The sequence below is a fragment of the Apodemus sylvaticus genome, chromosome 13, assembly GCF_947179515.1.
Source record: "Apodemus sylvaticus chromosome 13, mApoSyl1.1, whole genome shotgun sequence".
NCBI classification, from domain to species: Eukaryota; Metazoa; Chordata; class Mammalia; order Rodentia; family Muridae; genus Apodemus; species Apodemus sylvaticus.
This window is the reverse complement of record NC_067484.1, coordinates 37,653,458-37,669,478: the sequence shown is the minus strand read 5'-3', so window position 1 is coordinate 37,669,478 and position 16,021 is coordinate 37,653,458. Positions and strand designations below refer to the sequence as shown.

Genomic DNA, 16,021 nt, shown 5'->3' with positions numbered 1-16,021 from the left:
CTTGGATTAGAAAAGTTTGAATATGAGGGAGCTAACAGGAAAATGGGTTTCAATATAAAGGGGAAAATGAGAGAAATCTAGAAAAGATGGGGAAAAGACCTGTCAGTGTGCTTTCCTTGTGGGTGACACCTGTCTGTGACAACACCATTCCTGCTGAATACTTAAGCATCTTCAGAGAGGAGCTGTTGGTTTTTTTGCCATGAGTTCTAAGTCTCAGTTTCTGTATGATAAATGTGAACAAGAATGACCTTCACAAGTCATACATTTGAATACTTAGGAATTTGTATTTGAAAGGATTAGAAGGTTTTGAATGGCTTTGTTGGAGGAAGTGTGTCACTGGGAGTTGGCATTGAGGCTTCAAAAGGCCAAGCCAGGCTCACTGGCTTTCTCATCTTGCTTCCTGTGGATCCAGACGTAGAAGTGTCTCAGCTCCTTATCCAGCACCATGTCTACCACAATGCTGATAATGGACTAACCCTCTGAGATGATACACAAGCCCCAATTGAGGATGTTTCTTTCATAAGAGATGCTGTGGTCATGGTGTCTGTTCACAGAGGGCACTGGCTAGAGCCACAGATGGTTCTGTGTGTCCCTTGCCTCTGAGATTCTCATTATTCATAGCATTTTTCATCACTCTCCTCAGTAGCTGAAAACACTGCATTGGTGAATGTCTATTACTACTTTTCAGAGAAATATCAAATTATGTTCTTGCAAGCCTCTGTCCACATTTCCATTAGCTGATCAACACACCTTCACTGGTGTTTCTGTTTAAAGTCACTTTAATATGTACGGTTGATTCATTACCATTGCACTCTTGGCCAACAGCATTCTAACCCGTGCCATATTTGATACATTCTCCATAAGCACATCATAAAGTCTTTCTTATGCTTATTAACACTGGACAGCACTTCAGCACTGTGCTTTTGGACCGTTTAAAATAACAAACTAATTAAAAGCACAAAATAAAAAAGCCACGGCACTAAACATTCCAAATGAAGCGTTTCTTGTTATGAACTGAAGCAAGGCAGTAAACCATTGCTCTGCCCACAGGAACTAGGGATGTGTGTGTTGAGCAACTCAAGGTGTTGGCTACTCCATGAATGTTCATGAAGGAGGGAAAGTACTCCACCAGGAATTTAACATGCATGTGTTAGGTGTTTCCCTACTGCTGTGATAAAACATCATGCCCAAAAGCAACGTGGTCACAGTCCATCCTGAAGGGAAGTCACAGCAGGAACCTGAAGGCAGGAACTGGGCTGTGTGTCTGTGGACATGATGCTGCAAACTCATACTGGGTCTGTAGGGAATCTGTGGTACCAGAAATTGCACTGTCTGAGAAATTCCTCCATCCCATGAAGCCATCTCCATCATGAAACCTTTGACACACTTAAATACCAGTTCTGCTCTCCTTAAGCATCAAAGTATAGTCATTTCTTCCGACATATCATGCACCAGCAAGAGAGGGATGCTTATCCTTGTCACATCGTGGGTACAGCAAACCTTGAGTATATTTCGGAGTCCCATGACAGCGTGATCCTGAGTAGTGATATTTCCTGATTTCACATTGTCATCCACACAGAGATGGAAAGCAACATAGATTTCTGAGAGATTAGAATGGCGTGTAATATAAAATTCTCCAGGTAAAATATTTAAATAGTTTCTTTCAGCATTCTTAGATTTATCATCACTTCCTCCATTTTGGTTTCCAGAATCGCGGGCCTCCTTGCACTTGCTCCTGCGCTGTGGTCTCGCAAACATCGCCACCTGCTGGATAACCTCCAGTTGTTCCTCAATCCGCGGGAAGTGGAAGTCCGTGCATTCTTGACAAACTGGCAAAATCTCTTTTGATGCCGCTATATGAATGAATTCGATTATCTACTAGTAAAACCAGGCCACAGAGAGACGTGGAGTAAAGGGACAGCGCCGTCTGCAGCCGGGGAAGTTTCACATCGTTTCCGTGAGTTCTCGTATGCTTATGGAAGTCCAGCGTGTCTGACCTCAGCAACTGCAGATTGTGCATGGTCTTCAACTAGGCTCCCAGGTGCATGGTGAAGCTTTTTTTCAGCGTCCTCTGCTCCTCATAGATTCTTCCAACGGCGTCCGCAGAGTCTCTGAACTGATTCTGCTGCATTTTAATTTCTTCACTGAGGAAGCTGTTGTTGGGGGTTTTTATGTCCTGATGAAGTTTTATCACCCATTCCTGATATTCTTGCTTCTGGATAGCTGTAGACTATTTCAGTTCATTTGACCATTTATTCTCTAAAGCTTGCTGGGATTCAAAGTGCTGGGCAGCCAGCGAATTCACATCTTGATCTGTGAGAGATTTCCCCAGTTCCTGCATCACCTTTTCCATTTCAATACCACGTCTCTCTCATAACTTTTTCAGCTCCACATCTCTTTCATCAGTCAGTTCTGAGATACTAACAAAGTAATTGTGTTCCAGATTTAACAGAGTTTCAGAGGCCGGGGAGCGGATTAGGTCCTGGTCCACATCTGTAAAGTCTTCATCCCAGTTAGGCTCCTCAGGTCTCGCATGCACTAGGGTGGTCTCAGCATGAGCTTTGGCCCACTTGCCAGCTGGTGTAAATCTATTTCACCAGAAATAGATGACAGCATCGCTGTCATGGTCTCTGAGGGATTCTTCTTCTATAAATCGGCTCAGAGCGTCTTTTAGGTCGTTCTCTATGAAGCAGGGCAGACTGCTCAGCAGGATCAGAGGTCCATGCAGATGACTGGTGTTCTCATCCCCAGGAAACCTGAGGGGCACTCTCAGCTCTAAGCGCTCACTTCCTGCCTGGAATTTGTACACGAATTCTCTTTCCTTGTTGCAGAACCTTTCTCGGTTTTTCTTCACATTCTTCAGGGTTTCTCTTTCCTCATACACCAAGGTACACTTGGAGCTGTTGGCGCAGAACTGCCCAACTAATCGGGAAGTCCTTCTAACAGGCTATAGTAGTGCAGAGGAAGATATTTTAATTAATGTGTATGACAATTTTGTTGCACTGTATCAGATAACTAAAATCACGTATGTATTTCAGTAAGACAATTTAACATGTTTCAGGGTAAGTTCTAGAAGTTGAAACGTCAAGAAGTCACTCATATCACTAAGAAAAGAATTTCTGATTTTCCTTTCTCAGTGGCTATAGATTGCAAATAACTTCTTGGTTAGGGGCGGAGCTTGTGTCCTCTCTAAGTGCTTGGATTTTGTCTGGTTTGAACTTGTGCAGGTCTTGCTTGTCTTGTTACAGTCTCTGTGGGTATCATTGGGTGTATCTATCAACCACACTCTAGGGTGGAGTTCTTACCCAGGAGTAGTTGACCAATGCCAAAATTAAAAAAAAAAAAACCCTCTGTATTTTGTTTTATTGAGGTTTTGTAGGTTTGGGGGGTTGTTTGGTTAGTTGGTTGGTTGGTTTTAGTGGTGTGGTACAGACATTTCGTTTGGTTTAATTTGTTTGGTTTTTGTCATACTGTTTTTTGCTTGATTGGGGGAGACAGAGAGAGAAAGAGACAGAGAGTGTGTGTGAGAGAGCTAGCTATCATGAAGTTGGGTGGGAAGGATAGGGAGGATCTGGAAGGAGTAGGGGGAAATCATGTGTAAAATGTAGTGTATGCCGTTTTTAAATTTAAAAAAAGAAATTAAAAGAAAAGAAAAGAAAAGCCTTTCTGAATAAGAATCCCATTCTGATCATAAATTCCTTAAGAACACCCGGATCCTGATTGCCTGTGCAGCCCTGGTGGCACCTAAACTCTGCTTGTTTGAATGCACTGTTGCTGAACTGAACTGAATTCCTGCCCAAGTCCCACTTCTGGCAGTTCATTTCCAAATCTCTCCTTCAGCGTCACAGTCCTTCAGAATCTGTACTCTGTGCAAACATTCCTGGAATTGGTCCAGGGATGCTGTTCTTATTTTTCCTCTGTAAGGTTACATCACCTTTACAGAATGTGCCATCCCCGTCTCTCTAAATCCTTTGTTAAATTCCATTACACTCTAAGGTGTTGATCTTCATATAGACTAAGCATTAAAATGAGAAAAGGTAAGGTTAGAAACCAGAGGAGGTAGAAAGGGGGAAAGGCATTATAATAAGCAGATGCAGAGAGTAAGTTCCTGGAAGAATTGCCAATGAAGATGTAATTATTCTGCACTACCAGCCAACAGCTAGCATTAGTCCAGGAAAGCTCCCTGTATTCTCTAAGCATTTCAGACAATGTGGTACTCATTTATAAAGTCTTGACAGCTCCTTAGATGAAGCGTGTATAATAATTTGCAGCAATCCATTATCTGGCAAGATGTGTTTTAATTTTAGTTATAATATACTTGAAATAATTTCCCCAAGTACTAAATGTACTTCCCTTCAAATACATGACCTATATTTAATGGGTCTCTAAAACAATGAAATGAATCCAAAAGCCATCCCTTTCCTGCTATGTACTTGTCTTCTATAGAGGTCTGAATAGCATTTCCTGAGTGTATGCAACTGTTATGAAAAATACATTCTTACTCCAGAAGAGAACATCTACCATTATCGTGCTTAGCCAAAGCTGCAGTGTGCCAAGAAATTCTGAAAAGGAAATCAGGCAGAAAAGGATGAAAGGGTCTTCATGTTAAAGATTCCTAAACAAGCAAAAGTTGTTCCTGTGCTTGTGGAAGCTATAAGATAATTCCATCCATCCTTCTTCTCTAGGACAGGTTATTCAGTGAAGCTTCTGGCTACCGCCAACTACGGTGATCAACTGCCAGCAATCAGTTTAACCAGCTCCCAAAATACAGACTAAAACTCAGTTGCTTCATGGTATGATAAATCCTGTCTTTTGGTTGCAGCGTTCTAATTAATTCCTTTATTTATGATTAAGTTTTCTAACCCACAGTATAAATCATTGTTCCAAGCCTGGCACTAAATAGCTCCATTTTAAGGGCAAGTCTGGAGGAGCCTCTCAGAAGCCATGGAACAGTAACTCAGAAATCACAGTAGAAAATAGGAGGGAGAAGGGAGAAGGGGTGGAGGCAGGAGAAGGAGGAGAAGGAGGAGGGAAAGGAGGAAGAGGGTGAAGAGGAGGAGAAGGAGGAGAATGACAAGGATAAGGAGAAGGAAGAAAAAGGTAGCCCTGGCTGTCCTAGAACTCACTCTGTAGACCAGGCTAACCTCTCTGCTCTCTAGAGCAGGCACTCTGTAGACCAGGCTAACCCTGCTTCCAAGAGCTGGGATTAAAGGTGTGTGCCACCACTGCCCAGAACTATCATTTTGTTTTTTCATTTTCTAGGTCTACTTGGCATTTTGTTGGAAGTTAGCTCTGCCAGAAGCAAACTGAAACCTATCTGTGAGACACTGGGATGAGAATGTCATAAAGGAATATTCAGTGGGAGGGTGGCCTGGTCTTCTCATATTCAGAGTTTGTCACAGGCTCCGTTTGTCCTAGCCAACTGTGAAGCACAAAGGAGTCCCCAACAGGGCAGTGTTGATGTGCAGCCTTGGGGAGGTTCACTCAGGTCCCTGCTGTGGTTTTAGGCAGCAGTTTGCATATTCAAGCAGATGTTGGTTCCTTTGTTTCTTTCTTCCCCTCTGTAAAACAGACACTGCATTGAACTCCTGCTAAAAATATCAAGGAAGACTTTATTGAAGTCTATCGCAACAATGGAAAAAACTGGACCCAATTCCTCCTAAACATCAAATCTGAACCTTTAAAAAATGCTTTTCTCAGCTAATGCTAAAGTCTTGGAAGATACCTGAGTATGGTCAGTGCGGCTGAGCCACTTCATTGACAGTAGGCCAGTTGCCTATTGTAAGGGTCCCAGTCTGCTTTCCCCACAGAACTGGGAGAGAGAGAGAGAGAAAGAATCCCATTGTTCTTCATTATTGCATTTCAAAAGAACTTAAGTGCTCCCAAGCACTTAAGAAAGGCATTATTAGGTTATAAAAGACATACATCTCAAAGAGGTGATGAAAGTTTTCTGGAGAGAATTCACAGTTTTATAGTTAGGAAAATCTAGTGGAGAGTTTAGTGGTGCTAAAGGTAAGCTGAGTGGAGGTATGCAAGAGTAGAGGTATGCATAGGAGATCCATGAACACAATGGCTTGGAGGTCTGCTGCCCCATAGAACCTGCATTTCTGAACCAATTCCAGAGGTTTCACAAGGAGCATGCCCAGTGGATGAGAACATGTTGAGATAGAAGCTGATCAAGTGGGTCAGAAACCGCAAAGAAGTAGTTCCAAGCATGCCCTAACTAGTGGTCAGAACGCTAGAATGTTTCCTATTTCTTTGTTATCTCCTAAATCAGCACCTATGCCTAAAATCAATATGGGATTATGTGACTATGGTGTTTTAAATAGGTTTGCCCATCATAGATTCACATATTTCAATGCTTAGCCCACAGGGAGTGGCACTATTAGGAGGCGTGCCTTATTGGAGTAGGTTTAGCCTTGTTAGAGGAAATCTGTCACTGTGGGGATGGCCTTTGTGATCTGCTATGCTCAAGTTCCACCCAGTGGGGAATTAGAGTCTCCTCCTGGCTGCCTGCAAAAGAAAGTGCTCTTCTTCTGCCTTTGGATCAAGATGTAGAATTGTCAGCTTCTCCAGGACCATGTCTGCCAGCACAGCACCATGCTTCCTGCAGTGATGGTGATGGACCGAACCTCTGAGACTGTAAGCCAGCCCCAATGAAATGTTGTCCTTTATACAAGTTACCTTGGTCATGTTGTCCCTTCACTGCAGTAGAAACCATAAGGCAGTGACCAAAACAAAAAAGAAGCACCTGGACATCTGGTTGTGTCAAATGGACTGTCCAATTCATCCCCCTGCCCATATCTTACTCTACTTTCTGCCATAAAACCTTAAAAAAACTACAGACTAGCAGTTTGATGGTATAGTATTTCCTCTCATTATATAGGAGCTCTGTGCTCTCTGTCTCTATCTTTGTCTCTCTCAATCTCTATCTCCGTTTATCTCTGTCTCTCCCTGTCTCTGTCTCTTTCTCCTTCTGTCTCTCCCTCCCTCTCTCCCTCTCTCTTCTCTCCCTTCTCTTCTTCTCCACCTCCCTCCCCCATCTCCTACTCTCTATGTCTCCCCCATCTATGACTCTCTAATAAACTTGTCTTTAAAACCCATCCTCAGTGGTCTATGAATTTCATTGTACAAGTTCTCAAGACAAAAATGTCAAAAATCCACTGGTCTGGGGCAGGTTGGGCAGCCCTCAATTTTTCTGAGACCCTAATTCCCTGAAAAAGGCTCCATTGTCCTAAAAGACACAACAATATCCCCATATCATAATCACATTGATTATAGCTCCTGTTAGAGCTTCATAATCCCTCCAGTTAAGACACGTTTTATCGGTCAGTGGTCATTCTTGTCACAAGCAATGCTCACTAATACCAGAATTGGTATGTCTATTACTGTAGTTACCAGGGGGTGTTGATAGTGGAATAAATCTTGAAAAAATTCTTCCAGACCCTGACCAAGAAACTTTCCACTCTCCTATGGCTAGCTGAAATTCCCCGCCCAAATATTAAAATGCCATCCCCTGCCCCTTCATGGCCATTACTAAACCCAGTTACCCACTGTCCTGATAGCGGGCAAGACAGTTTCTAAAGATAGACAAACAACTCCAGATGGAAGAAAGTGCAGGCTCGCACAGAGGCCCGTGAGTTGTAGTTAACTTCCCATTGTACCCCTCATATGGACTCCAAGAATCCTGTCTCCTTTCACAGGCACTCCTTGTCCCACTGGAGTGTCTGTCCCTTGCTGTTCTGAAATAAACGGCAGTCCTGTCTGCTGTGGTTAGACTGGTCTCTTTCTGCCTCCTGTCTCTACACTGCCTGAGAAATCTAATAGTCAAAAAGGAAAATTTAACAAGCAGTCAAATTTTAATGTTTAATCAGTTTTCACTCAATAGATGTGATAAAATGTTACACATTGCCTACTTTTGTTTGACCCTCTTGTTTGTTTGATCTTCTTTGTCTCCTCTTGCTCTCCCTACCTCTACTCCCTTATCAATCCCCCTTCTCGTGCCACTAAATAAACCTCATTCCACACTAGACCATGACTGGTACCTCAGGGGGAAGCGATGCCTCAGCATGGTCCCACTAAGGCACCACTCTGCCTCACCATACCCCGTGCTTTACAAAATATATCAATGAAAAATTTCTTACAAACCCTTTTCAGTGAAAGAACTGTTCAGTTCACTACTTTGTGAACCTAATAAACACTAGTGTGTAACGTATTTATATATGAAAAGTATATGCAAATGCATACTTTTCTCTGTTATGACTTCTTTTATTTCTTGTCTTTTGTTTTTACTAATGCTGTGGACACACATTTGTGAATTGAACAGACAAATTCAATCTAGCTAATGCTCACATTGGCCAGGCTTTTTTCTACCAACTAAGTAAATATGTGTCCCTTGTGCCATGGCAGTAGACATTTGGAGCAAAATCAAGTTAATTCATTTCCAAAATAATTTGCCAAAAAATAATATAGAAGGTTATACACTAGGACCAAATATGATGGCACATGCTTGCAATCCCAGCACTTGGATTGCTGAGGCAGAATGATTATCTCTAAACCATGTGAAGGGGAAGTAATAAAATTAAAAAATTTAAGAGGTAAAGAGAGAAAATAGACCTACATATGTTATGACATGACAAATTGCTATTAACGTCAATTTACCAGGACCTAGAATCACCTAAGAAATTGGTCACTGCCCATACTTTTAGCTGTCCACCTTGATTACATTAGTTGATGAGGTAAGACCCACCTTAAGTGTAGGTGCAAGCATTCCCTGAGCAAGGCATAGAGAGATATAAAGCTGTGCACATAACAGAAGTAACTCTTTGTTCCTTACTATAAATGTAATATGACCTCAAGTCCCTGCTGCCTTGATTTGCCCTTCATAATGCATTGTACCTTGAATTGTGAGCTGATATAAACTCCCGCCACCCCATCCCACATTGCATTTGTAGGGGCTATTTTTTTTTGTTGTTGTTGTTGTTGTTTTATTCAATATATTTTTTATTTACATTTCAAATGATTTCCCCTTTTCTAGCCCCCATTCCCCGAAAGTCCTGTAAGCCCCCTTCTCTCCCTCTGTCCTCCCACCCACCCCTTCCCACTTCCCCGTTCTGGTTTTGCCGAATACTGCTTCACTGAGTCTTTCCAGAACAAGGGGCCACTCCTCCACTCTTCTTGTACCTCATTTGATGTGTGGATTATGTTTTGGGTATTCCAGTTTTCTAGGATAATATCCACTTATTAGTGAGTGCATACCACGATTCATCTTTTGAGTCTGGGTTACCTCACTTAGTATGATGTTTTCTAGCTTCATCCATTTGCCTAAGAATTTCATGAATTCATTGTTTCTAATGGCTGAATAGTACTCCATTATCAAGGCAAAAGGAAAAGAAACTAAGAATATGGCATACATTAAACATCAGTGTCACAGGTTCTTGTACTTCTCTCCTCTCAGCTCTCCATTCATTATGATCTTCCTCAAAAACACTAAGATGAGGCTCGTGGAGTAAACTGGAACACTGTCACGAGTTGAGAGCAGATGGTAGACAAAGGGCCCACTGCAGAGCAGTGTGTGTTTACTGTGAGGGCGGACAATGGCCACAAAGACCATCATGTAGAACTGAGTTTTTGAATGCTATTATACTATATTCTAAAGGCTCTGGCATAGACAGCTTTCTCAAGGGATGTTTATACCTTACACCAGTCAGAATGGCTAAGATTAAAAATTCAGGAGACAGCAGGTGTTGGTGAGAGTGTGGAGAAAGAAGAACACTCCTCCACTGCTGGTGGGGTTGCAAACTGGTCCAGCCATTCTGGAAATCAGTCTGGTGGTTCCTCAGAAAACTTGGCACGTCACTTCCGGAGGATCCTGCTATACCACTCCTGGGCATATACCCAGAGGATTCCCCAGCAGGTAATAAGTATACGTGCTCCACTATGTTCATAGCAGCCCTATTTATAATAGCCAGAAGCTGGAAAGAACCCAGATATCCCTCAACAGAAGAATGGATGCAAAAAATGTGGTATATATACACAATGGAGTACTATTCAGCCATTAGAAACAATGAATTCATGAAATTCCTAGACAAATGGATGGAGCTGGAGAATATCATACTAAGTGAGGTAACCCAGTCTCAAAAACTCACTAATAAGTGGATATTAGCCTAGAAAATTGGAATACCCAAAACATAATCCACACATCAAATGATGTACAAGAAGAACGGAGGAGTGGCCCCTGGTTCTGGAAAGACTCAGTGTAGCAGTATAAGGCAAAACCAGAACAGGGAAGTGGAAAGGGGTGGATGGGAGAAGAGGGGGAGGGAAGGGGGCTTATGTGACTTTCAGGGAGTGGGGTGCCTGAAAAGGGGAAATCATTTGAAATGTAAATAAAAAATATATCGAATTTTTAAAAAAGCCTTTTGAATAGACTCTTGCAGGAAGGATCAATGGTGTGTATTAGTTTTCTGTTGCTGTGATAAAACACCATAGCTAACAGAACTTATAGAAGGAAAAGCTTATTTGGGTTTGTAATTCCAGAAAGATAAGAATCCATCCAAGAAAGGAGGAATGACCACAAGTAGCAAGGGGAACATAACAGGAAAGTTAAGAACTCACATCTTCAACCATAAGCACAAAGCCAAGATAACAAACTGGAAATGGAGCAAGTCCACTCCCAGCGATGTACTTCCTCCAGCAAGGCAGCACTTCCTAAACCTCCCCAGTGTCACCAATTACTAGAAACCAAGTGTTCCAGTACCTGAGCCTATAAGGGACATTCTTCACTCAGATCATCACAGTATGTCTTTGCTCTATCAGAGAGCCTCCTGCCAGAAAATAATTATAAAAGATTTAGAGCTATGAAAACAATGGTAGATTTTTAGTAGTTTGAAATGCCATGTCTCCTCCCAGGGTCAAAGATGATTCAAGTCCCATCTCTCTCACCAGAATTTTATTCCTGAAGTTCCAGTCTTTGGTCTTATAAACTGATGAGTACTTGACAAAAGACCAATGGTTAAAGTTGTATTTAATCCTAGAGGCTGATATACATTGAAAGACGGATGAAAAATGGTGTTTGTTTAATAAAAAGACAAGTTTGGGTTTATTTGCTCAAAACAAGCATCTAGAAGCTTTACACTGAAAATTTTATTTCAAAAATTAACATTTTGTGGTGACTTTCTAAAATTCCAGAAGACATAGGAACAGGTATTATTCAATTGTTTCCTCAAACAATTTTGAATGACTCAAGTAATGCATAGATGTGAATAGTAGCCTTATAACAAATATTACATATCTAAGCTGAGTTTACAAAATGGCCAAAAGCACAAAGAAGATGTGTGGTATCTTTGCTATAAAATCTTTGCAAAAAAATACAGAATTTATCTCCACCATATAAAGAATAGGCAATGTAATGTCATTTATGTTTCTCCATGATGAGAGAAACACAGTAGAGCTTCTCACTCTGTTTGAGAAAGTCCTGGAGACCAAAAACAAAAAAACAAAAACAAAAAACCAAACCAAAACAAAGAGTTGTGTTCATATTATTTAAAATGCACATTTACCATTCCTCACTGGAATCCTGGCATTTTTGTGAAAACAAATTATTTCTTTTGAAAAAAAAAGAAAAAAATCCTTGCTTCTAACTCAGGACTTCACCACTGCAATGTTCCAATGGGTTGTTCCGTTAGACCAGCCTCGTGGATCAAAGAGGTGCTTTATCCAAAGAAGTCTTGACATTGAAAAAGCCTTCAGTCTCAGGCCATACAGGGAGTAACCTCACCTCCTTCTCTGTTTCTTAACTCCATGACTACTGATCGCGCATTGCAGAATTAATCAACTATGCAATGCACTCTCTGATCAGAAACCCCAGTCTCCTCATAAGGAAGGGTTATTTATTATTGACTTTTTAGATTAGGACAAACACCTGCTACAGGAAATGTTTTCTTATGGATGTTTTATTTGCTGCTTTTGCTTTTAATTCATTTTTGTGAGATTCTTCATGCCAGTATTTACATGGCAAATCCAATTATCTTCTCAGTTTACTTCTGGCTGCTGTTGATAAACAACGTTGTCAATATGTGGGAGAGTATGTTTTCTATTCCGTATAGGCTGGGGGCATACATTGGGCTCCACTAAGGAGTCTCAAACAGTAAAATTGTAAAGTAGAATTTAAGGGCAAGAGTAGAGCCGATAAATATATTTCTTTGCCCTAGTTCTTTCGGTGTTATAAAAAAAGTATTTTACAACATGCAAGCACAAGAATATACACGAAGGCCACCAGTTTTATCTCTTACTGTTAATACCAACAGTGCTGTACTGAATGAAAAAAAAATCCTATTCTTGTTACAAAAGCTACTCAGTTGGAATGCAAAGAAATTGTTTTGAATTAAAACATAGATCACAATCACTCAGAAGGAAAGCTTATTTTGTTTGGTGGACATGTGGAAAATAAATCAAGAAATAATGTGGAAAAGCAGACCTAGATTAGTCACGGCTGATCTCCTTCTACACTGAATGTAATTTATTCAACAATGTAATTCACAGGAATCCTTTGATAATAGCTACTTTTATGAACGTACAGTCCCATATTTCATTAGCTTCGTTATCTAACTTTAGAATAATAATAATATTATTATCTCTTGAGTAAATGGAAAGAACATACACAGAATTTAAGACGTTCACTCATAAGTTTTCACCTGCCTTTTTTTGAGTATCTATCGATATATTGGTATTTTGAATTCTTGTTTCTCTGAAAGCCCCATCAGGTGGCAATCACTCAACTTTGTTAGTGTTCTGCATCAAGAATTCCCAAAGTGCTCTAAATACAAGACTGGACTTCATTCTTTTCCCTAACTTCTATCCATCAAGACTGACTTTAATCGGAGGCATATGGCTTAAGGACATTTGATAACTTATTTGTTGTTTATTTCACAGATACTTGTTGGTAGCAGACAGGTATAGCTGGCATCTTGATACACACTAGATATAGGGCAACAAATAATGGACATGTGTGTCTCTGTTTGCATGGAGCTTAGAATCTATAGGGGAAAAAGAAACCCTAAGACAAACACTAGCAGGGTAGTATTAAGCAAGAGCGAAGTCCTGGATGCCTTGAGAATTAAAAACAGGTCCCTAAAGAAGGTAATGTTGAGGAAGGATAATCTGAGATTCTAAGGATGTTCAGGTGTATTTTATTTCAGAGACTACATTTGTATTAAGAAACAAAATATAGGGGAAAGTAAATGTTTGTATTTGTCCATTCATTCATTGAAGTCCCCAGAGATAATGTAGTATAAACAGCAATGGAGCAGGTTCAGAGGCCTTTGGTCATGTTAGACTCTCTCAAGCCCCATGTTCATATTGCTCATTTTCCTCTTAATCTTAATCTTATCTTTTTAAAGAGAGAGAAACAGGGAGATGGTGAGAAAGGTACACAAGACATCTTTTCTGGTCTAGCTCCAGACCCTCAGCCTAGAGCCATCTTTTTCTGGGAGCCACCATTCCTGGATACGTGGATTACTACCTGTCCTCTAAGAAACCTCTCCTACAGCAGCAAATGGAGGCCATCACAGAAAACCACAACTTGACACAATGCAGAGAACAACAGTTTGTAAAGAACCCAGCCCTGACAGAGTTCATTAAATATCACAGAAGAGGGGGGAAGAAAGATGGTAAGAGCTAGAATACCAAGAAGTCTGCTGTGAAAGAGTCACTCCTAGAAATGTCTACATAAATTGGGCCAAAACCATAGCAAGATCAATGAACACATTAACCTAAAAGGGAAAACATGAAATGTTTGTCTTTCTGTGTCTGGAACCTCACTCAGAATGATTTGTTTCCATTCCATTTACCTGAAATTTTCATAATTTCATTTTCCTAACAATTGAATATCATTTTATAGAAGTGAATCATATTCTTGTTATCCAGCCATCAGCTGCTAACTATCGAGGCTGTTTCTACTTCCTGGATATTGTGACTAAAGCAGCAAAGGAACACTGAGGGCAAGTATTCTATAAAACAAGGCGAAGTAAGTGGTATCTTAGGGTTTCCATTGCTGTGAAGAGGCACCATGACCAAGGCAACTCTTATAAAGGACAACATTTAATTGAGAATAGCTTACAATTCAGTCCACTATCATCATGGCAGGAAGCATGATAGCATCTAGGCAGGCATGGTGTTGAAGGAACTGAGAGTTCTACATCTTATTTTAAAGGTAAACAGAAGATTGTTGCATGGGCAGCTAAGAGGAGGGTCTCAAAGTTTTAACACACCTCTTAATAATGCCACTCTCTGTGCCAAACATATTTAAACTATCACAAGTGGTTTCAATAAGAATGCCCCCCCCATAGACCATAGGCCTATATATTTGAATATTTGGTACCTAGTTGATGAAACTATTTTAGAAGGATTAGGAGGTGTGGACTTATTGAAGGGAGCAAATCTATGAGGTTTCAACAGCACACACCATTCCCAGTTACTTCTCTCTCTCTCTCTCTCTCTCTCTCTCTCTCTCTCTCTCTCTCTCTCTCTCATGCTTGTGGATCAGATGTAAGCTCTCTGCCACAGTTCATACACCATGTCCTGTAGCCATGTCCTCTACCATAATAGACTCTAAGCCTCTGGAAACATGAAAGCCCAAATAAACACTTTCTTGTATAAGTTGCCAGATATTATCACAGCAATAGGGAAGTAATTAAGAAAGACATGGGTACCAGGAAGTGAGCTATTGCTGTGGCAGGCCTGACTATGCTATTTTTTTTTTTTTTAAGGAATGCAGAAAACTTTGGGACTTGGGACTTGGGACTAGAAAAGTGTTTGAGTGCTGTAAGAAAAACAATGTAACAGTCTTCTATTATGAGTACTATTATTCTGGTTACACTGCAAATAGAAGAGACCCTCCGTATCTCACCAAAACCAAAACGTTATCCTTGTGCTGGTAAAACCTGTATGCTTATGTAAGGAGCATGGGTAAAGGAGCATAAGGTACATGTTTCCTGCATCTCTATTATCATGCTTCCTGCAGATATGCAGATATTGCCATTTGTTTGTTTTTATTTAGTATTTATATTTTCATTAAACTGAAACACATATATAGACACAAATGAACACAAATCATAAAATATCAACTATCACAAGATAACCATGATATATAGCTACTATCTAGGTCAGAAATAGAACATCCCAACAGCCCCAAATTCCTGCCCCTCCCAATCACTGTCCTTCCTCTAAAACTACCACTATCTTGATTTCAGACACAAGGTAGTGAACTTTATATAAATAAAAATAGTTCTAATAATCAGCCACTGAGTGTTCGTGTGGGTACAAACCATTCATACTCATTGCAGTATAGTATTTCACTGTATGCATATGTATGATGCCCTATTTATCCAATGGTTCTAAGGATGGAAACCTGGATTATTTCCAGTTTGGAGACATTACAAATAAGATATGAACATCATCATCCATGATTTTGAAATAGGGGAAATTCTAATTGCCATGCCTATGCTCAATATTAATAAATTACTAAAAAATGTTTTTAAGGTATTGTACTAATTTATATGCCCATCAAGAATGGATTAAAGGTACAGTAGTTCCACATTCTGCTAATGTGAAGCTTTACCAACCCTATTACTTTAATTATACTGAGGGATCTCATTATAAAGATATTTATGTAAAGGCTCTATGGCAGAAGTTAGCATACTAATTTTCTGGGGGAAAAAATCACCCCTCAGAGACAAAAGATTGTCATTAAATATACAAAAGCCTTTGTGAAAGTTAAAATCATTTTTTCTCTTACATTTTGTGTAACTGAAAAAGAGAAAGCCCTAAATTACTGTGTTTCTATCTGCTTCTGTCTGTAAAAACTTGCTGATAATCAACTCTGACAGGATGGTTGACTCCCAAGATCTCACAGTCAGCAATGGAGTTAGGGCGGCAGTCTGTTGAAAGCATCCGGAAGGACATCAGACCACATTTATCTGGCTCAGGAAGTGAAGAGACTGAGCTCTAATTTTAGACATTA

General features: G+C 40.3%; 1 pseudogene; it reads right to left on the bottom strand.

Moving 5' to 3' along the window:
• Positions 1-1,104: 1,104 nt before the first annotated feature.
• On the bottom strand, positions 1,105-6,693 carry LOC127663619 (protein C12orf4 homolog; annotated as a pseudogene).
• Positions 6,694-16,021: the final 9,328 nt, after the last annotated feature.